This window comes from Anser brachyrhynchus (assembly GCF_964034855.1).
Source record: "Anser brachyrhynchus genome assembly, chromosome: 3".
Lineage (NCBI taxonomy): Eukaryota > Metazoa > Chordata > Aves > Anseriformes > Anatidae > Anser > Anser brachyrhynchus.
Genome location: NC_137696.1, coordinates 65,484,295 through 65,499,581, shown reverse-complemented (window position 1 = coordinate 65,499,581; position 15,287 = coordinate 65,484,295). Strand labels below are relative to the sequence as shown.

The window sequence follows — 15,287 nt, the reverse complement described above, 5'->3', positions numbered from 1 at the left end:
TCTTCCCTAGCATGGGGTTCGTTACAGCCTGTTTGGTTTCAAGATCTTGATCTGTCTGCAGTAATGCAACCCTCGTGCATGCTGTTCGGGAGGACTGGGGAGGGAGGGAGGAAAGCAGGCTGAGCGCAAGCAAGGCGCGCTTAGATGCTGGACAAGAGAAATGTGAGACCTGACACTGCTTTGGCACCGGAGCTCTCCGTGCTGGAGAGCGCTGGTGATTTTTATGCTTGAGGAGACCCACAACAGTAAATTCAATAACTCGACATGCCTAATTTCTCTGTGGGGAAGCAGGAAGCATTAGCATGGGCACAGCCTTCCGTAACACGTCCAAACAGCTTCCAGCTTGGAGAAGGCTTTCACTCGGCTGAGTCAGAGCGCAGGCAGAGTTACCGTCTGTGCAGATGTGCCTGTAGATAAAGCAGGTGGGACCAGCGCAGCACTAGTATTGTACATGTCTTATAGAAATGGGGCTGAGGTAAGAGAGATGGCAGCACAGAAAGGTCAAATTCACTTCTTAAGATTGCTCAAGAGGCCTGAGCCAAACCTTCCTGAATCCTGGGTGAGTAAATGCAAGTGCCTTCCTGAGGAATGGCCTGGACTTGCTCCCTGAAGGCAAAGGTTTACCTGCAGAAGCACTATTGCTCTTACCTTTAATAAATGTTTAGTGAAATGTCAAAAGTTGTTTAGAAAGCAGAAATGGAGATGTGATCTTACCTCTGTGTATGGCATTAGTTAACCACTGCTAGCAGCTGGCATGCATATTTCTGGTCCTCACTCCCAAAGGGAGGCTGAGGAAATACTACAGACGTTTCAAAGGGGAGCCAGAAAGCTCTCCTGTGGGCTGCCAAGCAAACCATAGCGGCAGAAACAAAAGGACTGTAATTTATTCACTTAAAAAAAAAAAAAGCCCAAGGTGATTTACATATTTTGTACAAGTGATAGCATACAGGATGGATATCTGGGAGTAGAGAGCTTTTAAACTTCTACTGATAAAGGCATGACAAGATCCAATCGCTGATAAATGTCCTTCAGTGGGAGAAACTCCAAATCACAGGCTGCAATCAGTCCTGAGGAGCTCACATGATTGCCTTTGGGCTATGAAAGAATTCCTTCTTTCTCCCTTCTATATATATTTTGATTACTTCCCCTACCCACCTAGCACTTTCTGAAGTATCAAACATTGGCTACCAGCTGGAAACAGGGCAGTGGTGGCATCAAACCACTGATGGAAGGCAGTATGTAGTATTGGTGTTCTGCTTTGTATATCTTCCCCTCAAGCTCAGGGTCATGCCAACAGACAGATTTGAGGTTGGAAAAGCATTTTATTCTAGGATAGATTGTTAAGAAACTTGCCTTTATTTTCAGCAAAAGGTGCAGGTTGCAGGCTGGAATTCCTTTGTCCCAGGGCCTTCAGAGTGCAGATACTTCTCTCTTCTTTGCACCCGGTGCACAGCTTTTTCTCCCAAGAATAGAAACATTTAGTATAACTGTAGTCTTTGGGACATGCAGGAATTCAAAGGATTCTCTCGGACCAATAAAAGGACATCACTACCCGAGTTAAACATTTTTTAAAAAGTCCCAGAAAGTCCATCCCAGCCACTGCTCTGTCCTAGTACTGCCTGAACTCCTCATGGAAGTCCCCCAGACTGGCAGCGACAAGCAGCTTGAAGCTTGCCTCATTTCTCTTCCCCATCAGGATCAGTAAAATGAAACTTTTTCTGTTTGTCTCCCTTTAAAAACCTAATGTAGCAGGTTTTCTTGGAAGCTCCCAAACTGAGCATACTAGATTCAAAATGCAATGGCAGCAGCTTTCAAAACATAGCTAGTGAAAAAGAAGGTCTTTATGTACCTGGCAAAGGGAGAAAATGCCTAAATGAGTTATGGTCTGTTTACACGGGTTTATTCACCCTTTCTTTGCTTGGGGGAATTTAAACCCCACATTTTCAGGGACAAATCCTTGTTTTTGACATTCCCTTAAGCACTCTAGATACAAAGGCTTTTTACAAGCAGGTAAACACAAACAGCAGTCATGAAGTCATCTTCTTTTGAAGAAAAATGCAATGTCCATTGAATGTATTGGGAGGAAGAGTATACTGATATGTTCTTTCTAATGTAAATTAAGTCCTGGGAATACTGAGTGAAAGTACTGAGATACCTGCCTGCAAGGAGAAGTGGAATACTGGAGTTTTAGCCCCATTCTTAGCAGTTTCCCATCAGCTTGGCTACCCTTCTCTTTTATCCTCTCTGTGGCATAAAATGCTCCTCTGCACTGTATGAGGAGCCTAACCAGAACCAACAGTGCATCAGGAGACTGAAAGAAAACAACAGCAGCAAGAACAACAAAAAGAGCTTCTGCATGTTAGTCCTTCGGTGGACCCGAAATTTCTACCTGGATAAGAGAGAAACAACAAACCAAAGAAGAAAACTAAAAGTATATTCGGTATATGGTTACTTTTGTAAAGTGCCCATGAGAAACACATGCGCTTTTATGAAACCTTTTGTCATAAATGAAGTTATTCTATGAGCAGCAAGAAAAAAAAAAAAAAAACAATCTTTGGTGTGAAACAAGAATTATTGGCATGGTTCTTTCATTCACTTTTTAAGCATTCTGTTTAATGGAAACACACCTAAGTGAGCAGTCTGTATATGTAGCTCTGTTTCCCCTTAGCTTTTGAACCTACTTGTTGATTTGAATCAAATTCGACATAAGAATAAAACACTGCTTGAACACTACTTGGAGGGAAGTTGGAAGGGGAAAAAGTGTAGGGGAATCTTCAGAGGGGGCAGAAAATCCTAATATTGGTCTGCTAAATCAACCAATAGACAGAGCCCTGTAAGAAACTTTATTTTATGTTTTATACTGATTGCTTGTATCTGACTCTTTCTTCCTGCAGATTATATCCAGAGATTCTCAAGGTCTAAGCCTCACTTATAAATCCTTCCAATAGCTGTCTGTTCTTGTGACCCTTGCAGTAACTTTATAGAAACAATATATTTGAGAGTTGTCAAAGTTGTTTCAAATCAGCCAGCAAGTTCTGTGCCTGCTGAAGAGAAAAATATATGCAGGATGCAGTCCCAACAGAAATGGGAAAGCTTGTCAGCCCTGCAGCTGTAAATACACACCAGCTGATACCAGCCAGAGCTAAGGAAAAGAGAAGGGCTCAAGCTACTTTACCCACTACAACATATCCCCCTTAAAACAGCAGGTTGAATCGCAGGCTAGTAGAAACTAGTTTATTGCTTTTAAATGCTTCAATTGCTGCTGTGATTCATCAATAGAAGAGCGGGCTACAGCATGCAGGGAGGTTTGTTTGGCCAGCTGTGAGCCAGAGCAAGTCCAGACTCATGTAACCAGTCATCACTTTCTCACTGTTAATACACCCATGCAGAGCTCTCTGTTGTTTCTCTTGGGAAGAGTGGGTGAGGATGGAGAGAACATGTGTATCAAATATAGTTCCAGGACAGCAAGCGTCATTTGATCAGCATGTGAAGAGGCATGGCAGAGGAACATTTGCTATATGCTATCTTATATAGAGATCACTATATCCTGATTGTTTGGATATTACAGACATATTTAAGAGGTTGCGAAGTGATAATTAACTTTCATGTCCAACACTCCAGGGTTAAAATCTTGTTTCTGAGCTTATTCATTAATGATGGTCAATATGCAACCATTAAAAAGGCACATTTATTATTTTTATCCAGTTTTTCTTTCTTCATGTAATTCAAAAGCTTTTAAAAATGTAAATCACATTTTCTAGACAAAGTAATAAATCATAGTAATTTTATTTTTACAAAATTATGTTTGTTATCTGTTCCTGTGGTGTAAATATAACCCATCCTACAATGTAGTAGAAATTCATTTTAAACAGTTACACAGCTGATGTAAGGGTCTCTGATTCTGTTTTCCATTATTAGCCATGAAAGCTGTTACTGTACAAGCTATCGGTTCAGTGATAAACATTTGGTGGGTAATTGCACAACTTGTATTAGCTCAGTGCCACATGTCAGCTAAGGCATGAAGCATTTGCTCAGGAGTAGCTGTGTGTCTGATTGCAAAGTGTGATTAGACTTCTACCGAGAAAATTTCTGCAGGCCCTATTTGTATTTCCAAAGTCCTTTCTACACTGCTAAGGCATGGAAAAAGAGACTTTAACTGAGTATAATTTTCTCATATCCTTTCATCCAGGTCCCTTCACGCTTTCTGAGCTATGTAATTATAATCTAGATATCTGAATATTGGTCAGGAACATCTGTATGTTTTCATCATCCAGATTATATATCACTGCAAGTGCACACATGCAGCACAGATAATCTCTACACGCACAGTAGTTGTATATATGCTGGCATGTTGGATTTACTGCTTAGGTCTGACTCACAGTAGAGCAAGTACGTAGAGCAAGTGCGCAAACACAGCAGATGGATGTGACCCTGTGCAGATGCTCTGCGATGCTTGCATTTCTGTCTGGGAAATCCCTGACCTCAGTGTAGATCCTCAGTGTGCAGCAACAGATGAGGATTGGGACCAAGGACAAGGACAGGTGAGTGCATGTGGCAGTTCTACAGTGATTAACTCAACTTAAATTAACTCAATTTAACATTTAAATCTCTTTTCACTGCTGGGATATTACTTTTTGAACAATACATCCACATTTCCCTCCGTCTTTGCAGCCGGACCACAGCTCCCCATGACGCTGAATTGCTGGCATGTTTGACAGCCATGTCACCTTCCCTGATGTCTAAACGAATAGCCATTTTCTTCACTTCCTGACCAGCAGCTTGACAAACAGTGTTGCCAGAAGATGAAAAGGCAGTGTTTTTTATGAGGAAAGGGCAGACAACTATAATAAAACCTGCCCCTTTTACTGATCACAAGTCTCTCCAGTAGACACAGCTAATAATGTTGCAATGCTGAAAAGCTGGAGCTTGCCAAAAGTGAAGAACAGTGCTGGCTGTGGGCAGTGTGGGAAGTGCCGGGGCTGGCAGGCGGGGTGCCCAAGCTGTTACACCTGATGGTGAGGTGCAGCTGTGGGATGGAGACGGAGAAGCAGCAGGGTAAAGCAAAGAGAAGCCGCTATGGAAATATCAGCCTGAAGCCATGACCCCAGGTCAGGGGCTGTTTTGGGGAGTGCATGGCATGTGGCATGGTGGGGCTAATGCCAGTGCCACCAGCAGAAAACAAGTTCCTTGTTGGACCCTGGTGATTTATCCCAGGTGGCTGCAGCCCCACTTTTATCTCCTGAATTTAATCACTTGATAGCTTGTCAGTTTATCCCTGTCTTTTGTCAGGATTTTAGCTAGCATTCAACCATTTCAGCTATTGAAACCAAACATTTGTGTGAGGGAAGTGAGCAGCAGCTGAAGGCCCATCAGCAGTCTCACCTCCCTGCAGGGCTGTGGAGGGCCATCAGGCACTGTCTGGAGGGCAGCACAGTGCACCCAGCACACTGGGATGAAACCCGGCGTGGGTCTGGCTTTTTCAGGCCCCCTCCTGGATGCTGCTCAGGGGACAGGGCAGGTGTGGGGATGGGAGGTACTGTGGGGACAGATAGTGTGCAGGGGCAGTGGTGAGGGAGAGTGGAGGTGGCTGGAGATGGCTCCTTGCAGCCATTTTGGCAACTGGGTGTCACCTCCACAGCCTGGCCTCTCTCATCAGTAAATTCACTACTGCTGCGACCTGGGGGGAGATAGCGGCGAGTGACAGCAGAGGGGCTGAGCTCCTGCACCCCAGCTGCTCTATCTGGGCCCTTGCAGACATGGCCCTGGCTCCTCTGCTGGCACGTTGTGGGCACGGCATGTCCAAAGGACCACCTTGGGTGCAGAGGCATGTGGTTCCATCTGCAAAGATGGAGCCCAGCCCTAATCTTCTTTCTTAACAGGTCAGCTGAACCAGGCCAGCAAAATGATTTATGGAACAGGCAGCTGTATCTTATGAATGTCTTTAAGCAGAGTTCCTTCTTCAACAAGGACATTTACATTCAAATTTGGTCTCCACAACAAAAGCGGAAGTATTTATATTAGTAACGAGCACTCCCAGATTCTGGTGAACTCATCAAAACTTGACCAAGGGCACAATTGCTGGAGAGAGGCGGCTAGTAAAAAAAAGGCCTAGCATCAGCATCGGGCCTGTGTTCAGGTTGCCTGTGCAGGCATGGCTGCTGTGGGCAGGCACAGCGGCCTGCAGCCCTCAGCAAGGCTTAATGCTGTGTAGCACCACGTCCCTCTGTATGGTGGAAGCTGCCATCAGGGATGTTGGGCACAGCGAAAAGAGGATACCAGTGTGTGTAGCAAGCTGTTTTTCTGTCCTGTTGAATGGTTTTTCTCTGACCTCCCTGCCCCTAGATGCACAAGCTGTCCTGGTTTTGCACACCCCCTGCATACCAGGTGTGGAGGAAGTCACACTAGTTTTCTACTTTAAACCCACTTGCACCTGTTTGTTTTCCCCACTGAGTGTATCATCACCAAAAGCAGCCTCGTGACTCTCGCCTCCACCACCTCACGAGTGTACCTGCTACTGCCACTCACATTTCATCTGAAGTAGTCTCTTCTTCCTCACATGGCTCTAGATACCCATTTAAGAAAACAAACTTTTAAACATATTTCCTCTTCTTTTCAAACTTTTTTAAAAAAGGTAGTTTTAGCTTTTTCCATAGGGTCTCAAGGCAGTTATGTCAAAATCTTTACACTTTTGCTACCACAGAATCTCACTGGACTTACAATTTAGGTTGCTAAATTCCTAGACATATTTAGTACAGGGGGTTAAATTATTTCTATTTCATTCATTCTGCTTAGGAGCAAATACAAACAGGATAAATGTACAAGGCACAAGACAATAGTTTTTACTGCAGCTTGCTTCTGTGGTTTTTATGCTCTGCTGGACACTGGTGTGAAAGGTGAGTCAAGCCAATATCATCATCCCAAGGAGCCCAGGACTGCTCCACTCTGCAGAACCCTGAAGGGGAAAGCAGCTGGCACCCTGGGCTACCTCAGTGTGGTGATGCCATGTCGCATCATGCACAGGTGGCAGCTGGCAAGTGCCACTTCCTGCAAGGTCCTGGGGACACATGGTCTCTCAGATGGAAAATCCCCAGCTGCCAAGGCTTCTCCCACACACCGCAGCTCCCCATGCTATAAGCAGATGGTCAACCTGATCTGTGATCTGCTGACCGGCGGGTGGGATCAGAGCAGCATGGTGCTGCTCTGCAGCTGTTGAGATACAGGACATTTGGGAGAAGGGAAGGGAGGGGAAAGGGAAGAAATGGCAAAATAACCAACATCTACTTTCCAAGTCTCACATTCAGCATGTAAAACCTGATAGCTCTTAGCAGCAAGATTGTGTAGGGACTGAATGTGATGATACAGGTGCTTCAGGAAAGACCAAGAGAGTCATACATCTCCCCTTAATCCTGTGCAAGTCACTTGCTTCATTGGGAGCTGCTCTGGCTTTAAATAAAATCAGGTGGTGAAAGCTGGCTAGGGGGATTTGAGAACAGCTAGTTACATTGAGCAATTTCTCCTTCTTAGGCTAAAAATAGTTTTGCTACGTTGATCTAAAAAGCTAGATTTTGTTCATCAAATCTTTTATTTAAATCTATAGTCCACAGAATAATTAACATTTAAGAGTTAATTAAACCAGCAATGATCTAAGCACAAGTCTATAAAGAAGGCAGTGAAACAGATACCTTATATCTTCTCTTAGAAGTCATGACTTCTATCACATATAATTACTTTCCCCTGTGGAGTGCATGGGAAAGACCTGTTTCTAAATGAAGACAGTTTCTTATTAAAAACAGCAGGAGAAAGGTTCAGACATGAAGGTCTTCATCTGAAAGGCTGATTTTTGAATGAAATCAACCTGAGTCTGGCAAAGCACTAGGGCAAATGATTATTTATGTGTGTGAACAGTTGTTTTGCTTTCAATGCCATCACTTCTGCTCTTGAAATTAGCATTGCCTTTAAATGTGTTGTTTGACCTGCTCCAGAGCACTTGCTGGAGGCTTGTAGAATTAGCAACACTCAAACCAAGTATCTAGGAGTTATGGGCTTCAAAAAAGCGCTAGAAATAGACAGGTCCCAAGATCCTGGCACCTAGCTGTTGCTCTGGCAATGGACTGACAAGTAGGCAGTGAAGGAGGTAGGACTTGGGGAGACAGTGTGCAGAGTTTTGCGGAGATTTGTGCATGTATTGAAGGGGAAACATGCTGAGGGTGGTGGGATATAAATATATAAATATTCAAAAGGTGGGAGAGGTGAGTTGTAGGGTTGTTCAGGGGTTTGGACAAAGTTGATTGTAGGGCTGTGTGAGAAGGTGGCAGACTCATCAGAGGTGCACTGTGAACCACACCTGGGGTTGGGAGAGAGGTGCTGTAAGGTTTGGTGGGAGTCTCTGGGGCTGTGAGATGCAAGATGAAAAGCTGGCTGGGTGGAAATAAATTGAGGACTACATGAAAAACTTGCTGGCTTGCAGGGTCAGCTGTAAAGCAGCATCTGGGGATCATTTCTCTGACCATAAATACTGTCAGTTTTTCTTTCTGTTCCTTGCAAGACAAGGTTCTGTAAGGATCACAAGCTGTATTAGACTTAGGTCATCTCAGTGTCATGGATTAATCATGCAGTATCCAACTGTACATTTGGGTAGTTCCTACAGCCTCTTGAGTTCTGGAAATGTAGCTGACATGGTGATCAGAGAATGAGATTGCTGTGGAAACTACTTCAGGAAGCTCTTGCGCTACTGCTGAGGCAGTGACCTAACCCTCCTTGAGGAAACAGGGAGTGGCTTGTGTTGTAACCAAGTCCATCAGTGAGGCTGCACTTGAAAACAGAACTGAAGAAACAATCCAAATGATTTCTTCAGTTGTCACTGTTTGATTTCTTAAAATACATAGATTGCATTTCCTCTTTCTCCCAGTCTTCATCTTTAACACCAGTGCACGTAGCAACAAGGATTGAGAGATGCTATTTGGCTGATTCCTCATGTCTCAAAGTGGAGGATATCTTCCCTGATTTTGGACTGGAGAAAGAAAATGAGTAGGGGGTTCAATAGAAAGATGGCTTCAGTTCAGCATCGGTTTACTACTGCTCCCTGCCCTCCCCATTGAAGAAGTGGCATGTTACCCTCTGGAGTCCTGGTGATTTCTCTGGCTCATTCTTACTTGATTCAGAGGATGAACTGGTAGTTTGTCCAAGCAGCTACAAGGAAGTAGCGCAACTCAAGTGTTGAATAGCCCTCATTTGTCTAAAACCTGAAAAATCTGGGAAACATGTGGCAAAAGCACAGATAACAGAAGATAAGAATAATACTTGTTGAAAAGCACTTAGTACAAAAGATTTCTTTAGCTCTGTTTACAGTAAAATCAAAGTTTAGATGTGTATATAGATATGTATGTCTACATCTACTCTTTCAAGCTGCCTGCCTATTCACATGGTCTATCAGCCTATCCAGAAAGGTAGTAATAAGAATATTGTATGAATTTCATGTCACCGAATGAACATTTTTGGCCAGATAATCTCTTACTATTTCTATCTGTCAGCAGGAATACATTTCAAACCTCTCATTACTTTAAGTGGAGACACAGGCTATTAATATAGGCATTTTCTATTTTTCTTTGCTGATTTACCATGGCAATAATAAGTGAATAAGTGCGACCAGGACACCCTGCTTGGGATCACTTCATGGAAAGCAATCAGCTAGCATCATTGGGCTTTTCAGCCCTGTTGTTTGCATACAGGTATACTTTGTTTTCAAAGGATTAGTGCATGTAAGGCAGGCCTCCACAATGACATTGGTATCTTCCTCTGGAAGGAATTGCCTGCTCATTGGTTGTGTTTGGAGTTATCAGAAATCAGCTAAATTCCAGGCTTGAATAGAAAAATACAAAAGATGACAAAGAAATGAACCCAAGCAGTCCTTTTAATGACTATTTTTGGGGATTTATGAGATAGAATGTACCGAGTTTTGCAGGGCTCCCATTTTATGCTATTTTGTAAATGAGCTGGTCTGGGACATACCATTGCAGCTGTAAATGCATTTTTTTTCCCCACTTTTTGAGACTTGGTAGAGATGGAGATTACAGAGCTGGCTGAAACCTGAGTGTGGATGTGGGGGAGAAGAAAGGCTGCACAGTCACAAGACTGCTGCATCATATGGCAGAGAATATGTGTGTGAAGCAAGGAGGGGCTGGTGGAAGAGAAAGACAAGAGCCCTCATGTTTGTGTATAGATCAGCATCGTGCCATCCGGTATCATGATGACCCCAGCTTTCCTGCAGAAAGCATCTACTTTCAAAGCAGTTAGCAATGGCCCTCATACCCCAGCAATGACTAGTTAATCTCTCAAACGACCCTGATGGGATACGGGAATTAACTTCTCACCTGTTAAAGGTCACAAATGTTTAGTTTCATATTAAAATACAGGGTCTCCTTTACAGTTAGCTACATGCATTTTCCTGCTATCACACATAAGCATATGCATACAGCTACACAAAGAAACCAAGGAATGTTTTAGCTTTATAAGGAAAAGAATTGCAGAGGTCTGGTGGAGCAGGAAGAGTCCCCTTTACTGTGGGGATTATGCCTGGTCCCTCCCTGGCTCCTGCCATAAGTAGATATGCAGGCAGATAGCTCAAAGAGATAGCTCCCTGTCTGTCCTCTGCCTTGTGATTCCCCACTACTACCTCTCATTCTGTGCTAGCAAAATCACTGTGTGTCTAAGCACAACTAGACCAGGAGGATGGAGTGGGAAGGCAGATTCACAACCTTTTTTTTTTTTTTTTTCCACCACGTTAGTTGTTGTCCATATCACTTGTGTAGTGGTTTACTGTACACTGAATGGGTGCAGGTGCAGCAGAAGGGAGAAAAAGTGGTAACAAGAAACTGAATGTGAAGGTGCATCTTTCTGGCACATTTCTGGCTCAAAATGACCATTAAAGCCATGGCTTTTGAGCAATATATTATTTCAGGAACATGCATATAATTCCACTTTCCAAACTAAGTTTATGGAAAGAGGGAGGAGGAGAGTGAAAAAACAAAGCTTATTATTGGAGCTTTCTATCTTTACTACTCAGAATTTATTTCCTTACATATAAGGATACATCCATCTCTATCATTACTGTAGTATCCGAATACATCTTACTTTGTTGACCTTAACATTACTTTTTTTCTTTTTTTTTTTTTCTCATGAAAATGGAAAGTAATCAGATTCTCTGAGTTCCAGACAAATAGGCAGAGAACGGCATGGTTCTATGATTTTTCTACGACTTTTTCTTTATTTATTTCTCAGCTGCTGTTATGTTCTAAATGTAGGAAAACAAAAGTGGTGATAGATGGGGGAGTGAGGGATGCTGAGCCCAGCATTTTAGCAGTGCCCTTGAATTCTTGTTTTACCTGTTCACCTGTAATTGTAGCTTATCAGAAGCACATCAGAAGCCTGAGGTAGAAATACAGACAGATCACTGAACTTGAAAAAATGAAGCCGTGGGCTCCCAAAGTACACAACAAGGCCAGAGCCAAGACTGTGCTTTGCTGTGAACATAGTGAAATGTATTAGTTTCTCCATAACAGAAAGATAAATCCTTAAGCTGTGCAGAAGAATGTCTTAGAAACTTTCAGAGTGCTTCTGCGCTCAGCTCAAATGCTTATTTCTAAAAGTGGAAAAGAAGCTAATTCTCCATCTGCACCCAGTCCTGGCTTACGGCTAGAAACGCCTGCCAGGATAAACACTTAGACCCTAATCCTCAGCCCGGTGCAGTTAGGCACCTCAGCACACTTGAGCATCTGGGTTCTAGCATCCACTTTGAAGATGGGCTTTCAAGCAGAGTGTTTGCTCAGCACAACTTGTTGTTTCACAAGGCTATCAAATAGCCTGACTTCAGTGATTTCTGCCTAGGGAGGTGTATTGAGGTGAGTGTATAAACCTCTGCCAATGCTTGAGAAACCTAGTCATACATTCAAAATGAGCACTAGTCATTTAATAACTTATTTCAACTGGAAAAATCATAAAGGATATGAGTAATAGGAATTTAGGAAAATTCCCACAAATCATTCAATGTCTCCTCTTAGAAGAAAAAGAGCATTAGGTAAGACAGCATATTTGCTACAGATGGCCTTTCACACCTGCTGCAAGCCTGATGATGTAGAACAGCAGATTTGTGGCTTCTGGATAGGGAAAATCTGCAGGAAATATGAAAACTTCTGAAACTCTCTCACTCATTTCTCGCTTCTCCATCAAGCATTTATTTACAGAAGTATTTCTCCAGGGACAGACCATTCAGGAAAGAAAAGAGAGAGAGAGAGAGAGAGAGAGAGGGAGAAAGAACTATTCATATCCCGTGAAGAGAATGTAGCCTTATGACTTCTTACACTTCCTTGACTATCTTACAGAGTTTAAAAGTAATTATCAGTATGTGAAAGAACCTTCACATTTTGTGTGCTGTGGATTTTAACTTGCCAAGACAGTGATGTGTAGCAATATAAATCATCGTGATGCTAAGAACTTGTCCCTGTGTCTTAGTATTATGTATTATTCAAAACATGAATGGTATATGACTTGAGCTGAAGACAGGAACTCATAAGACTGCTTGTTTTAAACCAGAAATAAGAATGAATGACCCATACAAAACTGTATAAAACACCATACAAAATTCACCCTGCTCGAGTCTGAACTGAACCATATCCTGAAAGCAATTCAGTTAAGAATGGTGATATAAACATTTGCTCTTTCCATATGCACTCACTCATTCTAAATATCAAACTATAATAGGTTGGAAGCAGAGACTGTCTGAATAACTGGAAGTAAATGTCCTTCTGGAGAGGCCTTTGGCCCCTGAGTAGAACAGTACCCTCCAAAATTTTAAAATTAATTCACAAAATGAGAGCTTTACAATAATTACTACATTCATTAATGTTGAGAAAATATCACATCACCACCACACTGTAACAACCCTAATTGCAGATTATTAGGCTGTACTTCAGTGCAGAATTCGTAGCTCCCTTCTAAGTAGCACTGCCTGAGGTGACCAATGTGGATATCTTGCGGTCACGGAAAACATCCTGCATGTCTACAGCTCTCCCCCCACCCCATTCAGATCAGTGTTTGACCCTGATCAAAGCTCTGATAAGCATCAGATTATTTCTAGACCTTTACATGTCAGATATATCACCTGGGTGTGGTACCACAGCAATTCATATTTAATACTGTCATGACCTTGTACTTAATAACTGCATTAAGATACTTGATAAGTATGTACAAAGTCCAACTCAAAGAAATGTATCCTCTGAATCATAACAAATGAACAGGGGTTTGTCATTCACTCAGGTTATCTTTTTTTCTTCTCTTCTCTTCTGTCATCTGATAATTTTATTGAGTGACCAATTGCAACATGGTGGTTGCCTGGAGACTTCCAGTTGCTTGTAGATAAGTTATTAAAAGTGAAGACCCTGAGGCTGAAGCCTGAGGCTGAAATGGAGGGGAAAAAACCTTTAAGTTTTACTTATTGTACATATGTTGCAATCATGTTTCTTCTTTCAGTAGATGATATTCTAATAAACTGGATGTCTTGTTGTGAGCACCAAGACTCTAATCCAATTTTCAGGTGATGGAAAATAATTCTTTTGTTTTTCTTGGGGAACAGATTCTGTACCTTTTTTTTTTTTTTTCTGCCTAGCAGGTATATGAGCAAAGTGTTGTATAAGTGGTTTTGATTGTCATTAAATGTTCTTTAAGTCAGCACAACTGTGTCATTAGAAAATCTTTTTATTCCTTTTTTATTCCATTTGAGTGATACCTCTTCCTCTCGATTTTGAAATCCAGAAAATTGTTGTCTTTGAGAAGAAGAATAAAGTCTTACCTTTTAATACTATGGCGTTATAGCAGAAATGAAAAATAGCTACACAGTGCCAGGGACAAAATATGTTTGCTTCTGAAACACTGAAGAAAATTTTATTTTCAAGACAATGTTCCTCTTTCATGTACCTGCAATTTAAGCATCTAGTCTCTTAACTGTTTTCTTGTCTCATGTCTCTTAGCTGATCTCCCTGGCCTCCCCTTTCCAGTCACTGGCCGGAAAGGAGCCCTTTTCCTTTCTGCCCTTTCGAACACAATGCATCTGGACACTTTCAGAAATCTACATGTGGACGAGAGGAATCAGGTTGTGGAAGTGACCATTCCTCAACACTAAATACGAGGTGAGGTAAAACAACTGAATCAGATGCAGGTCATAGAGTCATAGAATCATTAAGGTTGGAAAAGACCTCTGAGATCATCTAGTCCAACTGTCCACCTACCACCAATATTGCCCACTAAATGACGATTAGGTCAGACATTTCCTGCTATGTCTGTAAGACAGACATAATCTAGTCCTAAGGAAAGAGTGAAAACAAAAACAAAAACAAACAGCTAGAAGCAAGGTAGAAGAGAGTCCTCTGAAAAACCTAAACTCCACCAATGGCAGGTTAACTCAGAATGTCTACTTCTGAGGATTGACAGATAAAAAGGCAAAAGATGCTAGTTTGTTTGGAAAAGACTTCTTAGTTGCTTATTCTTCATGGTTAACCTCTACACGTTTATGAGCTTGTGTAAACCTCACCAAATATTTTTCTGAATGTAATTTACTTGTGAGTGTAGCTTTTTTTTCCTTTTTTTTTTTCTGAAACCTCTTCCTTATAATTAGAAACATTTTTTTTTCTCACTGTGCATGATTGAAAAATGACCACAGCTATATCACTGTGCACTACCTGAGGAAGTAATCAATCTCTCTTTTATTTTTTATATTATTTTAATGGAATGCTGTATATTTTATGAAAACCTATCTCAAAATAAATAAATAAATTGATTTCTGCCAGTGAGTAGTAAGTATTTGTTTTATATCTTGGATATATTCTTCCCTTAATTTTAAATTTAATAAATTACTTCATTCTCAAGTGCCATTTTGAACATTAGCCCATTGTGAAGTAGCTAAACCGATAACATTTTTATCTGAGTTAAATGTGAATCAAAACATAATGAATGAATCTGTACATAATTTGTTCACTTTCTGCAATATTTTTTCACCTTCACTTGCATTTTACACTGATCTGCATACCTTTCATTTTGTAAGTGGGTGGGCAGAAGAGTGTGATTGCATCTGAAAAGTGAGTTATACATAGATGTATATGAATGTAGGCAGCAATTACAGAAAGCCATCAGAAAACCATGTCATTATGCTTGGGTAGCATGAGACATCTCTTTTTGTCACTTCATTGGATTCCTCCCTTCATGCAGCATATAATGACAAAATTTGTTAAAATTCTCTC

The 15,287-nt window shown here is 41.7% G+C and overlaps 3 long non-coding RNA genes across 3 annotated transcripts in view; 2 read left to right on the top strand and 1 right to left on the bottom strand.

Moving 5' to 3' along the window:
- The window catches only part of LOC308191438, a 71,763-nt gene that overhangs the window by 4,091 nt on the left and 52,385 nt on the right, over positions 1–15,287 (bottom strand). The gene's annotated exons all lie outside the window — the stretch shown is intronic.
- The window catches only part of LOC308191437, a 62,931-nt gene continuing 47,740 nt past the window's right edge, over positions 97–15,287 (top strand). The window contains exon 1 of the long non-coding RNA XR_013947987.1: positions 97–4,541. This is a non-coding gene — a long non-coding RNA (uncharacterized lncRNA). The remainder of the gene's footprint in view (positions 4,542–15,287) is intronic.
- Positions 7,802–14,388, top strand: LOC308191434. The gene is made up of 2 exons (XR_013947981.1): positions 7,802–8,134; positions 8,909–14,388. It is a non-coding gene; the product is annotated as an uncharacterized lncRNA (long non-coding RNA).